Below are 16,763 nucleotides of genomic sequence, written 5' to 3' on the forward strand. Positions count from 1 at the left end.
TGTTCAGTGTGTCCTTCTCTCCTTGGATCATCTTCATATATGCTCCCCCACCCACTGTGTTTAAGAAACCTGGGTCTCACTCAGTCTTCCTCCGTGCAGATGGATGGTTTTGGAAATACACAGAGTCATGTTTTTCTGGACCGGATACTGACTGTTGCACTATTTGGTACCAGGAATGGATCACAAAAAAATCAGATCCTCAAGATGGGAATCTGAGATTGGTCATCAAATTGATTGGGCTGGAATATAGTGACAACCCTATGGCCAATGAAAAATAGGACCCGGGTAGGGTATGGCATCAGTGGCAAAAGAGGTGTTTGAATTATGGCTTGTGACTGCCTTGGATGAGGTACTTCTCAAAGGCAAGGCTTTGGGACACTGAGTGGCTACTGCATTTAACGTTTTGTTTCATTGGGAACGATGGTGCAAGGATCCTGAGGTTGGATGACTACTCCTTACTGTACCAAAGAGCCTTAAATAAAGAAAATGAGGGCTTCCCTGGTGGCGCAGTGGTTGAGAGTCCGCCTGCCGATGCAGGGGACACGGGTTCGTGCCTGGGTCCGGGAGGATCCCACGTGCTGTGGAGCGGCTGGGCCCGTGAGCCATGGCCGCTGAGCCTGCGCGTCCGGAGCCTGTGCTCCGCTACGGGAAAGGCCACAACAGTGAGAGGCCCGCGTACCGCAAAAAAAAAAAAAAAAAAAAAGACAAACTCAGGACTTTAAATACTCAATTTAAGGCCATCAGAGAACCCAAGAACTTCTATGATAGCCCTAGAATAATCACTGATCTCTTGTAGCCACAGAACTGATAGAGACCTACAGTTGGATGATCTGGTCTGAAGAATTACGAGAAAAACTGATTTAGCAGCCTCTCCAGTTTTCTGGCATAAACCTTAGGACATTAATTGAGAACTGGGACTCTGAGAACTGAGATGGGGACATTTGTGTGGATTTGAAGAAATGAAATGATTTTGAAACACCAAAGGTCCCTAAGTCACCATTACAAGTGGATTCACTCTCTTCTCTGTGTCCAAGGAGACGAGACTCCTTTTCCTGGTTGAAAACACCCTGTTAGGTTGGAGTGCTATTTTACAGGATAAGGTACACGCTTTGGGTCAGAAATTAAATTAATATTTCTCCCACAGTCGACACTGGTCCAGGCTATAGGTGGTAGAAGTTGGGATAGCGCCTCTCAGTCTCACACCTGAAATGTGCTTCCCATTCCTGCATTTTTAATGTCTGAAGATTTAGTGGACTGACTTTATTTCTGAGGGGAGCATGCGTCCACCCCGAGACACATCAGTGGTTCCAGGTAAACTGCTTCTCTTGCCACTGAATCAATATGCAGAGAAGGAGGTAAATTACTGACTGGAGTAATTGATTACAATTATAAGAGGATGTAGGGTTGCTACCACACGGTAGGGCAGGTAAGACTTAGTCAAACCAGGGACTCTCTGGAATGCCTCTTAATACCCTCTAGTCCAGTAATTAAGGTTAAAAGAATGACTGTATTCATCCAATGAAGGATTCTGATCCTTCAGGAATTAAGATTTAGGTCACAAGACCACATAAAGAATCCCAACCAGCTGACTTCCTGGCTGAAGTGAAAGGGAAGATGGCATGGGTAACAGGAACAAATTATAAATATCAACTAAAGGCTCAGGATCAGCTATAGAAATGAGGGCTACAGCAGCGAGGCATGTTTTCTACTTTGTTTGTTATGTACATGTTATTTGTGATGCACCTCGAGAACGTTATGCTAAGTGAAATAAGCCAGTCACAAAAGGACAAATACTGTATGATTACACTTCCACGAGTTACCTAGAGGAGTCAGATTCAGAGAGAAGAAAAGTGGTTGCCAGGGGCTGGGGGAGCAGCGAATGGAGAGATATTGTTTAATGGGTACAGAGTTTCAGCCTGTGAAGATAAAGAAGTTCTGGAGACGGATGGCAGTGATGGTAGCACAACATCGTGAAAGTACTTAACCGCCACCGAAGTGGTACCTTCAAAACGATTAAAGTGGCAAATGTTACGTTGTGTGTATTTTACCGTAGTTTCTTGAAAAAGCGCAAGACTATTAGCGTTGTCAGATGTAGGCTCAAATATGGGCAGAAGCGCGTGGTATGGAGTAGTCAAAGCGGGCAGAGCAAATCGAGCTTGGTCAGCTTGAATCTCCTACCCCGAAGTCCATCCTTCTTCTTCTTCTGTTTTTTAAGAAAAAAAAGAAGTCCATGTTCTTTAATGTACAAAAAAGTACGAGTAGAACCAAAAGCAAATTAAACATTCTCACATTTGTTCACACCACAACCTAGTTCTTTATGTTACCTTTACTATTCAAACAACAGAAAGTAGGTGGCAGTTGAGGGACTGGGAAAGAGATCAAACCCCAGACAACATGTCTACTGTGTTTACTCTATGCTGTGTATGCAGCCATCCTTTACTAGGCTCCTCTAGAGAGCTGGGGCTAGGATTCTGGAGACCACTTTTCCCAGACTCCCTTGCTGGTTTGTTCCCGTTCGATTCTGTCAGCAGGAGGCACCAGAGGGAGACCTGAGGCCAGGGCAGGGAAAGGAGACTTCATATGTTGGTCTCTGCCAGCATTCCTCCAGCTTCTGGCACCGTCTCCAGCCACAGCCCAAGCCCCCGCCTCAGCGAGGCCAGTGGCAGTTCGAGCCTCAGTGGAGCTGAGCGCCTGATGCCCCGTCCACACCTCCTGGTTTCCCAGAACCCGTCTGCTCGTGGTCTGAGCCCCTGTGGAGTCAGGCCTCTTCCTCGGGGGTCCACACAGCTGCTGAGGCCTTACCTGAGCACCGGTGGAGTGGACGTTGCCCTCAGGGGTCGGAACAACACCTGCCGTGCCCTTCTCTCAAGCTTTAGCTCTGGTCACCCCCACCCCTTCTCTTTTGTTTCCTCAACCCAAGGGATTTTATCTGCTTCCTGCAGTTATTTGTTTCAGGGTTACCTCAGTATCTCCATTGTGCTCTCAGATTTCCATTACTTAGGTAGCCAGTTTTTTTGTGTTAAATCCCTTCTGTTTAAAGTACTAGTGTGGCTTCTTTTTTCCTGATTGGATTCTGATTTATACAAATCAAAACTAAGGGATTAGCAGAAAAAAGAGGGGAGAGAGAGGGAGGCAGGAGGGGAAGGAGAGGTTTCATAGAACCATTGACCCTCCCCTACACCTGGCAGAAGCAACTTTAAAACCACCAGATAGAAAAACTCACAAAACCATGTCACGTGGAACTCTCACAGAGAAGATAATCTCCTTTGAAGGCCATTACTGTTTGCAAAATCTCAATTACCAGATTAAACAGCAGTTTAGAAATAGCTGAAAAGTGACTTAGTAAATTGGAAGAGAAATCTGAAACTATCCAGATTGTAGCACAGAGAAATGAAGAGATGAAATATATGAAAGCATGATTAAGAGAAACGAAGGTAGGGATGTATGAAAGTAGAGGAGAACTGAGGGAGAACAGGTAAAAAGGTCATTTTTGAAGAGAAAATTGTCCAGAATTGAAGAAAAGTAGGAGCCTCCATCTCAAACAGGGCTTTAAAATGACAATAAAATATAAGTGTAGTGTTTTCTACTTATCCTGTATATAATGTATGTATATTATTACACTCATCAGTCATAAAAGAGATTTTCAGATTGGACAAGAAACACCATCTATGGGGAAATTCCCTGGCGGTCCAGTGGTTAGGACTCTGGGCTCTCACTACCAAGGGCCTGGGTTCGATCCCTGGTCTGGGAACTAAGATCCTGCAAGCCACATGGCATGGCAAAAAAAAGAAATACCATCTATGCCATTTATAAGAAATCCACTGAAAACACAATGAAATCAGAGGTTTAAAGTGAAGAAAAATGATAAACGAAGAAAACATGTCCCCCAACAAAGTTGGTATAGCAATATTAAATGTTATGGACTGGGCTTCCCTGGTGGCGCAGTGGTTGAGAGTCCGCCTGCCGATGCAGGGAACATGCGTTCGTACCCCGGTCCGGGAAGATCCCACGTGCCGGGGAGCGGCTGGGCCCGTGAGCCATGGCCGCTGAGCCTGCGCGTCCGGAGCCTGCGCTCCGCAATGGGAGAGGCCACAACAGTGAGAGGCCCGCGTACCGCAAAAATAAATAAATAAATAAATAAAATAAATGTTATGGACTGAATGTGTGTGTCCCTCCAAGCCCAATTCATATGTTGAAGCCCTAAACCCCTGTGTGACTGTGTTTAGAGGCAGGGCCTTTAGGGAGGTAATCAGGGTTAGATGAGGTCATAAGGGTAGGGCCTTGATCCAGTAGGGCTAGTGTCCTTGTAAGAAGACAGAGAGAGTCCAGAGCTCTCTTGCGCTCTCTCTCTCTCTCTCTCTCTGCAAGCACACACTAAGGAAATACCATGTGTGTACACAGCAAGAAGGCAGCCCTCTGAAAGCCAGAAAGAATATTCACTAGAAACCAACCATGCTGGCACCCTGATTTAGAACTTCCAGCCTCCAGGACCGTGAGAAAATAAATTTCTGATTTTTTTAGCCACCCAATTTGTGTTTTGTTATGGCAGCCTGACCTGAGTAATACGTTAATAGTAGATAAAATAGATCCTGTGGCAAACAAACAAACAAAAAACAAAAGAAAGAAAAGAAAACGACAAAGTATTATTATGGATAAAGAGGAGCAATATTATAGGATTTTTTAAAAATCACAGAAAGTCAGGAGGGGGGAACTGGATGAAGGCAGTCAAAAGGTACAAACTTCCAGTTACAAGGCACATAAGTACTAAGGGTGTGATGTACAACATGATAAATACAATGAACACTGACTGCTGTGTGTTACATATGAAAGTTGGTAAGAGAGTAGATCCTAAGGGTCTCATCACAAGGAAAAAATCTTTTTCTTTAATTTTGTATTTATATGAGATGATGGCTATTCACTAAACTTATTGTGACAATCATTTCATGTAAATTAAATCATTATACTGTACACCTTAAACTTATACAGTACTATATGTCAATTATATCTCAATAAAACTGAAAGAAAAATGAAACAAAATTGCAGAAAGTTAAAACAATCCTGAGTTTGTACACTCTGATGATTTAGCATCAATATATAAATCGAAAGTACATAGAATCAAAAAATCATTTGACAGGGACTTCCTTGGTGGTCCAGTGGTAAAGAATCCACCTTACAATGCAGGGGACACGGGTTCGGTCCCTGGTCGGGGAACCAAGATCCCACATGCCGCGGGGCAACTAAGCCCGTGCATCACAAACTACTGAGCTCGCGTGCCTCAGCGTGAGAGCCCACGTGCCGCAGACTATAGAGCCCATGCACCCTGGAGCCTGCACACCACAACTAGAGAGAGAAAACCCGGATGCCACAACTAGAGAGAAGCCCACGCGCCACAACAAAGAGCCCACATGCCTCAACAAAGATCCCACGTGCCACAACTAAGACCAGATGCAGCCAAAATAAATAAATAAATAATGTTTTTTAAAAGATCATTTGATAAATCCACACATATAGAGATTTTCATACATGCTGCTTAGAAACTCCAGATCAAATACAAAATTAATATAAATATAAAATTAGTAAGCTTGGTCTCAAAGATGTATAGAACTCCGTCCAACAAATAGAGAATTATTAAGTACATATGAAATAGTTTTATAAATGTATTAGGCCACCAAAGAATTAAAAGAATTGATATCATAGAGAAAACTTTTGCTTGTTAACCATGATGCAGTAAAATTAAAAATAAATTGGAAAAAATTAACCCCAAAGAATATATATTTTATATATTGGGAAACCAAAGCTGGTTGTTTGAAAAGGATAATAGCATAGGTAAAGGTCTGGCAAGGTTAGTCAAGGGAAAAAACAGAGAAAGAGAAGGAAAAGAAATTTTAATTTAAGATTGAAAAAGGGTGTGTAAAAAAGTCAGAATACTATAAAGTAATTTAATGCAAATAAAAACCCATAATATATTTTAATAATACTTAATAAGTTCACTTCAACAATCCAAAGATAGTGTAATACCAGAAAATAATGTAATTTATCATATAACAGATACAGGGAGAAAAGCTACATGATATCAATAGATTATAAAATCATTTTATAGCATTCAATATCAATGCACAATTAAGTCTCCCCACTCCACCCAGAAATGTAAACTACACTTAGAAGGGAAATCCCTTAGCCTAAAGGGAACCTAGAAGAAATCTATATCAAATACCATATTTTAGTGGTTAGAAATTAGAAAATGCCTCTTCAAAGTCAGCAACCAGATAAGGAGGCTCATTGTCACAACTTCTATTGAATATCTCTTTCTCCTGAATAGCACAAAGGCTTTAAAATTCTTTAATTCAGGGAGGGCATGCCATTCCCTGAATACACTTACAAATATACTTTGAAAAGAAAAAAATGGATCCACAAGGAAAGTGTGGGATCCAAGAAGCAACAAAGATCCATAAAATTATCCAACACTTTAGAAATGTCAGTGGGGACACAATTATATTACAATTTTAAAGTTTAGGGAATTTATTCCACTCATTCTTTTTTATTTAACAAACATTTGTTCATATCCTATCGTGGGAAGTAGGTGTTCAAACTTTTTATTATGGAAAATTTCAAGCACATCCAAAAGCAGAATAGTACAATGAACTTCAGCAATTATTAACAATGCAACAAGCTTCAACAATTATTAGCATGTTGTCCATCTTTTTTCATTAAACTCTCCACTTTTGCTGCTTGCCTCCAATATTTAACCCAACTCCCAGATACTCCCATACACATCTCTAAGAGATAAAGACTTGAGAAAGATAAACACAATACCCTTATCCCATTTAATAATCACCTTAACATTATGTAATATGTATGCTCAGTACTATGAGTCAAGAACATGTTGAGGGGACTTCCCTGGTGGCTCAGTGGTTAAGAATCTGCCTGCCAACGCAGGGGACACGGGTTCGAGCCCTGGTCTGGGAAGATCCCACATGCCACGGAGCAACTAAGCCCGTGCACCGCAACTACTGAGCCTGCACTCTAGAGCCCACGAGCCACAAGTACTGAGCCTGCGTGCCACAACTACTGAGCCCGCGCACCTACAACCCATGCTCTGCAGCAAGAGAAGCCACGGCCATGAGAAGCCCATGTACAGCAATGAAGTGTAGCCCACCCCCCCTCTGCAAATAGAGGAAGCCCGTGTGCAGCAACGAAGACACAATGCAGCCATAAATAAATAAATAAATAAATTTATATATATAAAAAAAGAACATGTTGAGAAACTTAGATGCCTGCTGAAGTCTTTATACAGGATCTTGCTACAGTTTTCTTTGGATCCATCAGGCTTTATAAGCATATGCATTTAATTTGGCATTATTTATTGAACCCAAGAGGTCATTCCAATGATCACTGCCTCCTTTTCTAAATCACCACAAGCCATCGATTTAATAATGCATTTTGGAATTTTACTTGACAGCAGTTTCTGGAATGATTCATTTCTTCCCTTTGAAATGCTGGATAAATAGCTTCAGTCTTTTTTTTTTTTTTTTGGGGAATAAAAATTTTTATTAGTATAGTTGCTGTGCAGTATTATATAAGTTACAGGTATGCAATATAGTGATGCACAATTTTAAAGGTTATACTCCATTTATAGTTTTTATAAAATATTGGCTATGTTCTGTGTACAGTATATCCTTATAGCTTTTTAAAAAAATTTTATTTATTTTTTTATACAGCAGGTTCTTATTAGTCATCCATTTTATCCACATCAGTGTATACATGTCAATCCCAATCTCCCAATTCATACCGCCACCACCCCGCCACTTCCCCCCCTTGGTGTCCATACGTTCGTTCTCTACATCTGTGTCTCTAATTAGCTTCAGTCTTATCTTGCTACCAGTCCTTTTCTTTTGTCGTTATTATGCAATAACCTAATCAGACAGTCTGCCACCCAACACCTGAGTCAGAAATTTAAAATGCTCTTGAGGAGAGGTCGGAACATACATGGAGAGGTGGGAGGGGCTGCAGCGTGGAGGTCACGGGCCCAGAAAGGTAACTTTCCCCCCGTCACAGTGATGGGGGACCTGGGTCTGGTGAAAATGCTACGCTGTTTGCCTTTGCTGCATGTTACCTGCCCCACACCCTGGTTTAAAAGCTGAGAGAAGAAGCCAATCAGTACCTCAGACCCTCATGCCTTTTCCATCCCCACCCCTCCCCTCCTTGTCCTTTTGTGTAAAGCCACTCAAATATCAAGGGCTAAGCTTTCAAACAATAGAGAAGTGAGCTTAAGAAAGATTTCAGCTCTGAGACAGAACTCTGGGGAGACCCGGATGGATGGGAGGGCAAGTCCAAGGGCAGATACAAGGGCAGAAGGGAATAGAAGGGTGGAGATGGTGGGGGCAGGGCAGGGGGCGGACCGGCCCAGGGGTCCGAGGACACTCATTCGGTCTCATCATCTTCCCTACCTCTCGGTCACGGGCTCACTCCGCAGTCAGGGGACCCGGTTATGGAGACACGACAAGCCTTCTCCCGGCCTCAGCCCTGCTCTTCTGGGGAAGGTGAGTGAAGTATGCGCTGCATCTGTTTCAAAAGCACGGCCGTAAATGCATGCACAGCGATGCAGCCCCTGAGGTTACACACAGCCCCTGGCGAGGTCTGTAGGGAGACTCTTGTGTCTGCATTCTAGGTCTGGGAGGCATCTGCCGGCGATGTCCCTGACAGGTTCCCCTGTGAACCCTAGGCCAAGTTCTTAATTCATTTGATCCACTTCCCCAGGGAGCTCCCCTGTGTGGCTTTTTGTCTAATCTGAGTTTTCCAAGTGATGTCCCTATACCCTGCCAAACCTCCCAGAGCCAACTTGGACGAAGGCCAAAGAGGACTTCAATTAATGCCATCCTTTCCATGTCTGGGTTTATCGTTGAGATCAAGGCCTCTTTTCCATAGAGAAATTGGAAGCTCTCTTACTACGAATGAAAACAGAAACAGCTGGTTAACAGCACCAGTTCTTAATTACCTGTTTGTTTTGTCTTGGCAAGCTTTCCTGACCTGAAAGAGAAAAGAAAAAAAAAAAAAAAAAAGCTAGTGCTCTTAATAGCTTTTTTGAAATACATTTGTTGTTCAGTGCTGGTCTTCCTGGGCTTAGAGTCTGGCTTTGTGGGTCTCCTAGCCTCGAACTGGATAAACTCAGGAGCAGGAGCTACTCAGGACACAGAGGTGATTTGAGTGGACAGTCTGTAACGTGTTTTCTTCCTGCTACTTGGTGTTTTCTCTGTCATGTGTAAATCATCTGATCCAGGCTTTCTGGGGTGCCTCCAGAGATTTCTTTTCTTTTTAGTTATGGTAAAATATACATAAGATTTACCACCGAAACCATTTCTAAGTGTACAGTTCAGTTGTGTCAAGTACATTCACATCGTTGTACGATCAGTCTCCAGAATGCTTTTCCTTTTGCAAAACTGAAACTCTGTACCCGTTAAAGAACAACTTCTCAACCCTCTCCCCCCAGCCCCTAGCAACCACCATTCTTTCTGTCTCAGTGAACTTGAGGACTCTACGTGCCTTGTGGAGGTGGAGTCACACACTCGTTGTGCTTTTGTGTCTGACTTATTTCACTGAACATAATGTCCTCAAGGTTGACCCATGTCGTAGCATGAGCTCCACAGGTCTTCACATCATCCGTCTCTTTCTGAGCTTTTCCCTTTCCTCCACTTTCATATGACTGAGCTAACAACACATAAATCTGTTCATTAGAAAAATTATTCCTTCAGGACTTCCCTGGTGGTCCAGTGGTTAAGACTCCGCGCTCCCACTGCAGGGGACACAGGTTTGATCCCTGGTCAGGGAACTAAGAATCTGCATGCCGCATGGTGCAGCCAAAAAAAAAAAAAAAAAAAAAAAATTATTATTCTTTTCAAGGAGGGAAGCAAGAGAATTGAAGATAAAAAGGTGTTTTTGAGGGCTTCCCTGGTGGCGCAGTGGTTGAGAATCCGCCTGCCAATGCAGGGGACGCGGGTTCGTGCCCCGGTCCGGGAAGATCCCACGTGCCGCAGAGCGGCTGGGCCCGTGAGCCATGGCCACTGAGCCTGCGCGTCCGGAGCCTGTGCTCCGCAACGGGAGAGGCCACAACAGTGAGAGACCCGCGTACCGCAAAAAAAAAAAAAAAAAAAGGTGTATTTGAAAGAGGAGAAAAAGAAGGCAGGTAGAGATGCTTTGAAAGCACTGCTGCAACGGCAGCATGGGAAGTAGAAGCAGCAAAGCAGTAGAATTGGGGGTGGCAGGAGGGGACACTGGCCATCGTGTCCCCAGGAAAACTCTGATGGGGAGTCTTCCTCATCACCTGCCCTGCCTGCCCGCAGCCTGAAGAGTGGAATCCCTACCCCTTGACGCCACCGTGCCTCTAGGAAAATCTCTTGAACAACTGGATGAGAAATAAGTCAGGACTCAGATCCTGCAGTCGCTCAGGCTCAGCAGGACATGCCAGCGTCGTCTCCAGACTGCCCAGTGCGTCCCCTGATGTGACCCAGGCCCTCATGCTCGTTGCTCCAAATGCCCACTGACTTCCCCGGGGACACCGCTCTGTATGAGAGCAGGAACGCCCTGCAGTCCCACCTCGTCTGCCACCGAGCTTCCACCTCCTTTCACAGGCGCTTCCTCCATCATCTTTTGCAGGTTCCCTTTATTTTCACACACACCACCCATCTCAGATCCCAAGGTGGGTTCTGTGCCCTTTTTCCCCAGCCTTCCAGACCTTTCTCCTTTTCCTTCTTGCCAAATGGTACCAGCTCCCCTGAGGCCCAGACCGTGAGGCCACCCCACCTTCTCCCCACCCGCCTTCTGCTTTCAAGCACCTTCCTACTCACCACCCCCCCAGTCACTTAAGAGGAGTTCTTTCCTCTCCACCTTCAATCGGCATTTACACTCCGGCCTCCCCTTTCCTTAACCATCTCATCCACAGGAACCTTCCCTCCCGTCCGTCCGTCTCGGCCACCTGAGCCCAATGCCAAACCCTGCATCTTGTCATCACCAGGAAGGGTGCCACCCCTGAAATCTCACAGGTAGACACCCGCCTCTCCAAACCCGTCCCCTACCCTTCCCGCATATTAGCTCCAGGACGCCCATGGGAACAACTCTGCAGCCTCAGGGAGCCCCCTCTCCACGGATGCCGTCACCTCAGGTCCCAAGGTCCAGCCAGGATTCCACTGCCTGGAATTATACTCACTCCCTGGTAGACGCCTGCAACTTGCTCTCCTTCCCTCAGCTGTGTCATCTGGAAACACCCAGTCCTAGAGAGTGGGAGCCCCACCCGCTGCTCCAAGCCTGCCACTGGGCATTCCCGAGCAATCACCCACCCGGGTGGACGGAACTTATTAGAGATGTAAGCGCAAACTTTAAATGCGCTTTAAGGAGCGAGAAATTGTACTAGTGCGGTCACTTTCCCACTCCCTCAAATAGCTACCTCAGGCCTTTTCTTCTCCCTTCAAGCCCTCAAACACACACACACACACCCGCCTCTCCAGTCACAGTGTCTGCAATTCTTTTTAAAAAAAAAATAAATGTATTTATTTTATTTTATTTATTTCTGGCTGCATTGGGTCTTCGTTGCCGCGCGCGGGCTTTCTCTAGTTGCGGCGAGCAGGGACCACTCTTTGTTGCGGTGCACAGGCTTCTCATCGTGTGGCTTCTCTTGTTGCAGAGCATGGGTTCTAGTCACGCAGGCTTCAGTAGTTGTGGCACGTGGGCTCAGTAGTTGTGGCTCGTGGGCTCTAGAGCACAGGTTCGGTAGTTGTGGCGCACGGGCTTAGTTGCTCTGCGCCGTGTGGGATCTTCCTGGACCAGGGCTCGAACCCGTGTCCCCTGCATTGGCAGGCGGATTCTTAACCACTGCGCCACCAGGGAAGCCCCACTACAAGTCTGGCTATTGTCTCTGTCTTAGTCCAGGATTGCCACAAATGGGTTTTTATTTGCAAAACTATTGACCTGTTAGTTTGAGCGATGGATGTTAGAAAGGGCCACTTCTTGGGGACATTAAAAGTATCTGATATGTGTGGACAAGGTAAAATAGCTTGAAAATACCACCCTCTCCACTGCCTCAGACACCTACCTGCCTTACATGAGCATGGAAAAGTATCCACCGAAGCCTCCAGCTTGCACCTCTTACAGATGAGGCTCGAGGCTTCCTGGGTCCAGGAAATTGGTTTAGGGAAATTTCTGACCACACCATATCAGAAAGAGGGTACAGAATGTTCCTTTGGGAAGGTTGTCCAAGTGAATCCTTTATAGAGTGGGAAAAGTAGGTTGGAAGTCCTGTGTATCAGTCAGCCTTCGCTGGCTTGTGTTTTGGTGACAAACAGGGCCCCGATTCTCAGGGGCTTCCAGCAATCAAAGCAAACCACATGGCCAAGCCCGAGGCTGCTGGGTCGGTGGCAGGGAATGCGGACACACGCACAGCTTACTGACCCTCCAAGGCTGGAGAGCTGGGAGTGGGTGGAGCTTGCAGAACTGCTTGTACGGATGGTGTTGTGCCTTCTGTGCTGATAACCTTTGGCCTAATAAATATCTCTGGCTGAAGCTGGTTTTACTCTAACTTTGTAGCGAGGCTGTAGGGGGAGTGGGTTCTTTGACAGCTCCCCTTATCTAGCAAAAGAGCCCAAGTTGTGCACACCCCTCCCCCGACTCCCTGACCAAGGCAGATGGCTCCACGAATGCTCCTGCAGGACTCTCACTCCGTGGAGCCTTTTCAAAGCTCGGCTTCTGCAGCTTTCCCCCATCTCTCATGCATCATCAAATGCTTCCTTTTTACAGAATCATTCCCATCAGCACAGAAACATGCAGACATTTTTCTCATCTTCAAAACGAAAACATGGACCTTAAGGGCATTGTGCTAAGTGAAAGAAGTCAGACAGAGAAAGACAAATATCATATGATTTCACTTATACGTGAATCTAAAAAACAAACAAACAGAAAAAACAAGCTCATAGATGCTGAGAACAGATTGGTGGTGCCTGAGGCGGGAGTGAGGAGGGGGAACTTGGGTGAAAGGAGTGAAGGTGTCAAAAGGCACAGAGTTCCAGTTACAGGGTAGATAAGCCCTGGATGTAATGTACAGCATGTGACTGCAGTTAACAGTACTCTACTGTATACTTGAAAGTTGTTAAGAGATTTCGTCTTGAAAGTTCTCATTATAAGAAAAAAAAATGGAAACTGCGTAGTGATGGATGTTAGTTAACTAGGCTTACTGTGGTGATCACTTTGCAATATATACATACAGCAAATCATTATGTTGTATACCTTGAACTAATACAATGTTATATGTTAACTGTATTTCAACAAAAAGCAAAACAAACAAACAAAAACACCCAAATTCTTTTAAACCCTCAGCCCCCTTCGGTTACTGCCTTTTGCCTGTTTCTTTTCCAAGAAAAACATCTTTAAAAAATTGTCCCCACTGCTCTTTCTACTCCTTCAATATTGAATCATTCACTAACCCACCTCGGTCTGCCTGCACCTCCAGGATGCCGCAAAACCCTTTGCAGAGATCACCAGGAACCTCCCTGTTCCATGTCCAGTAGACGTTTCCAGTTTGCACGTGTTGGCCTCTCCATGGCATCCAGTGCCACTGCCTACAGGGTCCACTGAAACACTCTCTTCTCCTCACTTCCCCGACAGGACCCTCTCCTAGTTTGCCTGGGTCTCTGCTCAGTCTCTCCTGAAGGGAGCTCTGATGCCTTTCCTGAGCTCCACACACGGATGTCCAGCTGATCATCTGAGCTCTTGATCTCCCCTCCGAAACTCGCGCTCTGCCTTTTTCCTCACGTCGGTAAGGGCCCTGCCACACGGCCAGACGTGCATTCCCGAACTCTCTAAGTGTTATGACCTGCCTTCTCCCTCTCCCATCTCCTCCAGCCCGTTTCCAAGTCCAAACGTTTCTACCTACAATTTCTTGACTGTCTCTCTGCTGCCACCGTGCAGTCTAGGCGGCCACCACCTTCCGCTTACAGAGTGACAGCAGCTTCTCCAAACGGGCTTGTTTCACTACCAGTGAAAGAGGATTTTGAAAACCCCAAGAGATTTGTTTGGGCCAGAATTTAAAGAGCTTACAGTAATATCATTATTTGGAATTTGTGATTTGAAGGAAGGAAGGATTCAATACAGTTGTGCTTTCTTCAAGGATTCCCAGTTAAGCGCCTTTAAAAACATATTTTGGGGGCTTCCCTGGTGGCGCAATGGTTGAGAATCCGCCTGCCGATGCAGGAGACACGGGTTCGTGCCCCGGTCCGGGAAGATCCCACATGCCGCGGAGTGGCTGGGCCCGTGAGCCATGGCCGCTGAGCCTGCGCGTCCGGAGCCTGTGCTCCGCAATGGGAGAGGCCACAACAGTGAGAGGCCCGCGTATGGCAAAAAAAATAAATAAATAAATAAAATTAAAACATATTTTGAGCACATACACACACAAAGACACAGAGACACAGCTGGCTGTTTCACGTGTGGTTTTCGCCGAACCAGCTCTGTGAGAGGGAGGATTCTGGGTGTGCTGGATTGGAAGGAGAGGAAGTAGTTCTGGGCTTTCCCAGGTGATGGGGGGGGGGGCACACCTCCTCCAGCAGGGACCCTGGCTTTCTGGCTCCAGGTGGCCCTCAGGCCGCAGGGCAGACTCGAGAATGGAGGGCTTGTCATGCACCTGTGCCCTGACTTCCAGATGATTCTTGGACAAAACCCAGAGCACCCTTGGAGATGGTAGCAAAGTGTGGGGGGAGATTTATTTTTCTTCTCATATAAATTAGTGTAATTTGATACCACTTTTCTACTGCCTCCACCAGACAGACTAGAAAGTGTCTGTCACCCTAGTTGGCACTGTGGTATTTCTAATTGAATAAATAAGCTTTTTTTTTTTTTTTTACAGTTTTTAAAAATTTTATTATTGTTTTTGAATTTTATTATTTTTTTATACAGCAGGTTCTTATTAGTTACCTATTTTATACACATTAGTGTATACATGTCAGTCCCAACCTCCCAATTAATCCCACCACTACCCGCCTCCCACCCCGCTTTCCCCGCTTGCTGTCCATGTTTGTTCTCTACATCTGTGTCTCTATTTCTGCCCTGCAAACCGGTTCATCTGTACCATTTTTTCTAGGTTCTGCATATATGCATTAATATACGATGTTTGTTTTTCTCTTTCTGACTTACTTCACTCTGTATGACAGTCTCTAGATCCATCCACAGCTCTACAAATGACCCAATTTTTGTTCCTTTTTATGGCTGAGTAATATTCCATTGTATATATGTGCCGCATCTTCTTTATCCATTCGTCTGTCGATGGACACTTAGGTTGCTTCCATGACCTGGCTATTTGTAAATAGTGCTGCAGTGAACATTGGGGTGCATGTGTCTTTTTGAAATTATGGTTTTCTCAGGGTATATGCCCAGGAGTAGGACTGCTGGATCATATGGTAATTCTATTTTTAGTTTTTTAAGGAACCTCCATACTGTCCTCCACAGTGGCTGTATCAGTTTACATTCCCACCAACAGTGCAGGAGGGTTCCCTTTGCTCCAGACCCTCTCCAGCATTTGTTGTTTGTAGATTTTCTCATGATGCCCATTCTAACTGGTGTGAGGTGATACCTCATTGTAGTTTTGATTTGCATTTCTCTAATAATTAGGGATGTTGAGCATAAATAAGCATCTTGAAATATAAACTTTATTACCTATTTATTTATTTAAAAAATAAATTTATTTTATTTATTTTAGGCCGTGTTGGGTTCTTCGCTGCTGCGCGTGGGCTTTTCTCTAGTTGCGGCGAGCGGGGGCTACTCTTCGTTGTGGTGCACAGGCTTCTCGTTGCAGTGGCTTCTCTTGTTGTGGAGCATGGGCTCTAGGCACGTGGGCTTCAGTAGTTGTGGCACACGGGCTCCGTAGCTGTGGCTCCCGGGCTCTAGAGCGCAGGCTCAGTAGTTGTGGCACACGGGCTTATTTGCTCCGCGGCATGTGGGATCTTCCCGGACCAGAGCTTGAACCCGTGTCCCCTGTGTTGGCAGGCGGATTCGCAATCACTGCGTCACTAGGGAAGCCCTACCTTTTTATTTTTGAAGGAACCAAGAGTCTTTCCTAAACCACAGCTTTCATTCAAAATGAGTAACATAGCAGAATGTCAACCATTAGTTTTTCTTAGAAATCTCTATTTCTGCTCATTATTCAATTGTTAATGGTGCACTAAAGTATTTAAAACTGAATTTTAAGGTGGGAAAGGGATCTATTAATAATCCATGCTATTTGGGCTTCCCTGGTGGTGCAGTGGTTGAGAGTCCGCCTGCCGATGCAGGGGATACGGGTTCGTGCCCCGGTCCGGGAGGATCCCACGTGCCGCGGAGCGGCTGGGCCCGTGAGCCATGGCCGCTGAGCCTGCGCGTCCGGAGCCTGTGCTCCACAACGGGAGAGGCCACAACAGTGAGAGGCCCGTGTACCACAAACAAACAAACAACAACAACAAAAAAATCCATGCTATGAAAGCAATTGTGTCTTTGCTTTTATATATATAGAGAGAGAGAGAAAGAAAAGAAAAAGGAAAATTATCAGTGGCATGCCAGGTATGACTCATGAACTTTATTTTCATAGTTCTTTTCCTTCCTCTTCTTCAAAACAAATAAATCACTAAACTGATAACCCAAAACAACCCCCCTCGACAACTTATTCCTTTTAATCAAAGATTAATCAGTGGCATGTCGTTTGGAAAAAGGGGAGAAAACCCAGTCTTCAGCAACTATGGGCTGTTCCCAGGGAATAA

This window comes from Kogia breviceps, chromosome 16 (genome assembly GCF_026419965.1).
Source record: "Kogia breviceps isolate mKogBre1 chromosome 16, mKogBre1 haplotype 1, whole genome shotgun sequence".
Lineage (NCBI taxonomy): Eukaryota > Metazoa > Chordata > Mammalia > Artiodactyla > Physeteridae > Kogia > Kogia breviceps.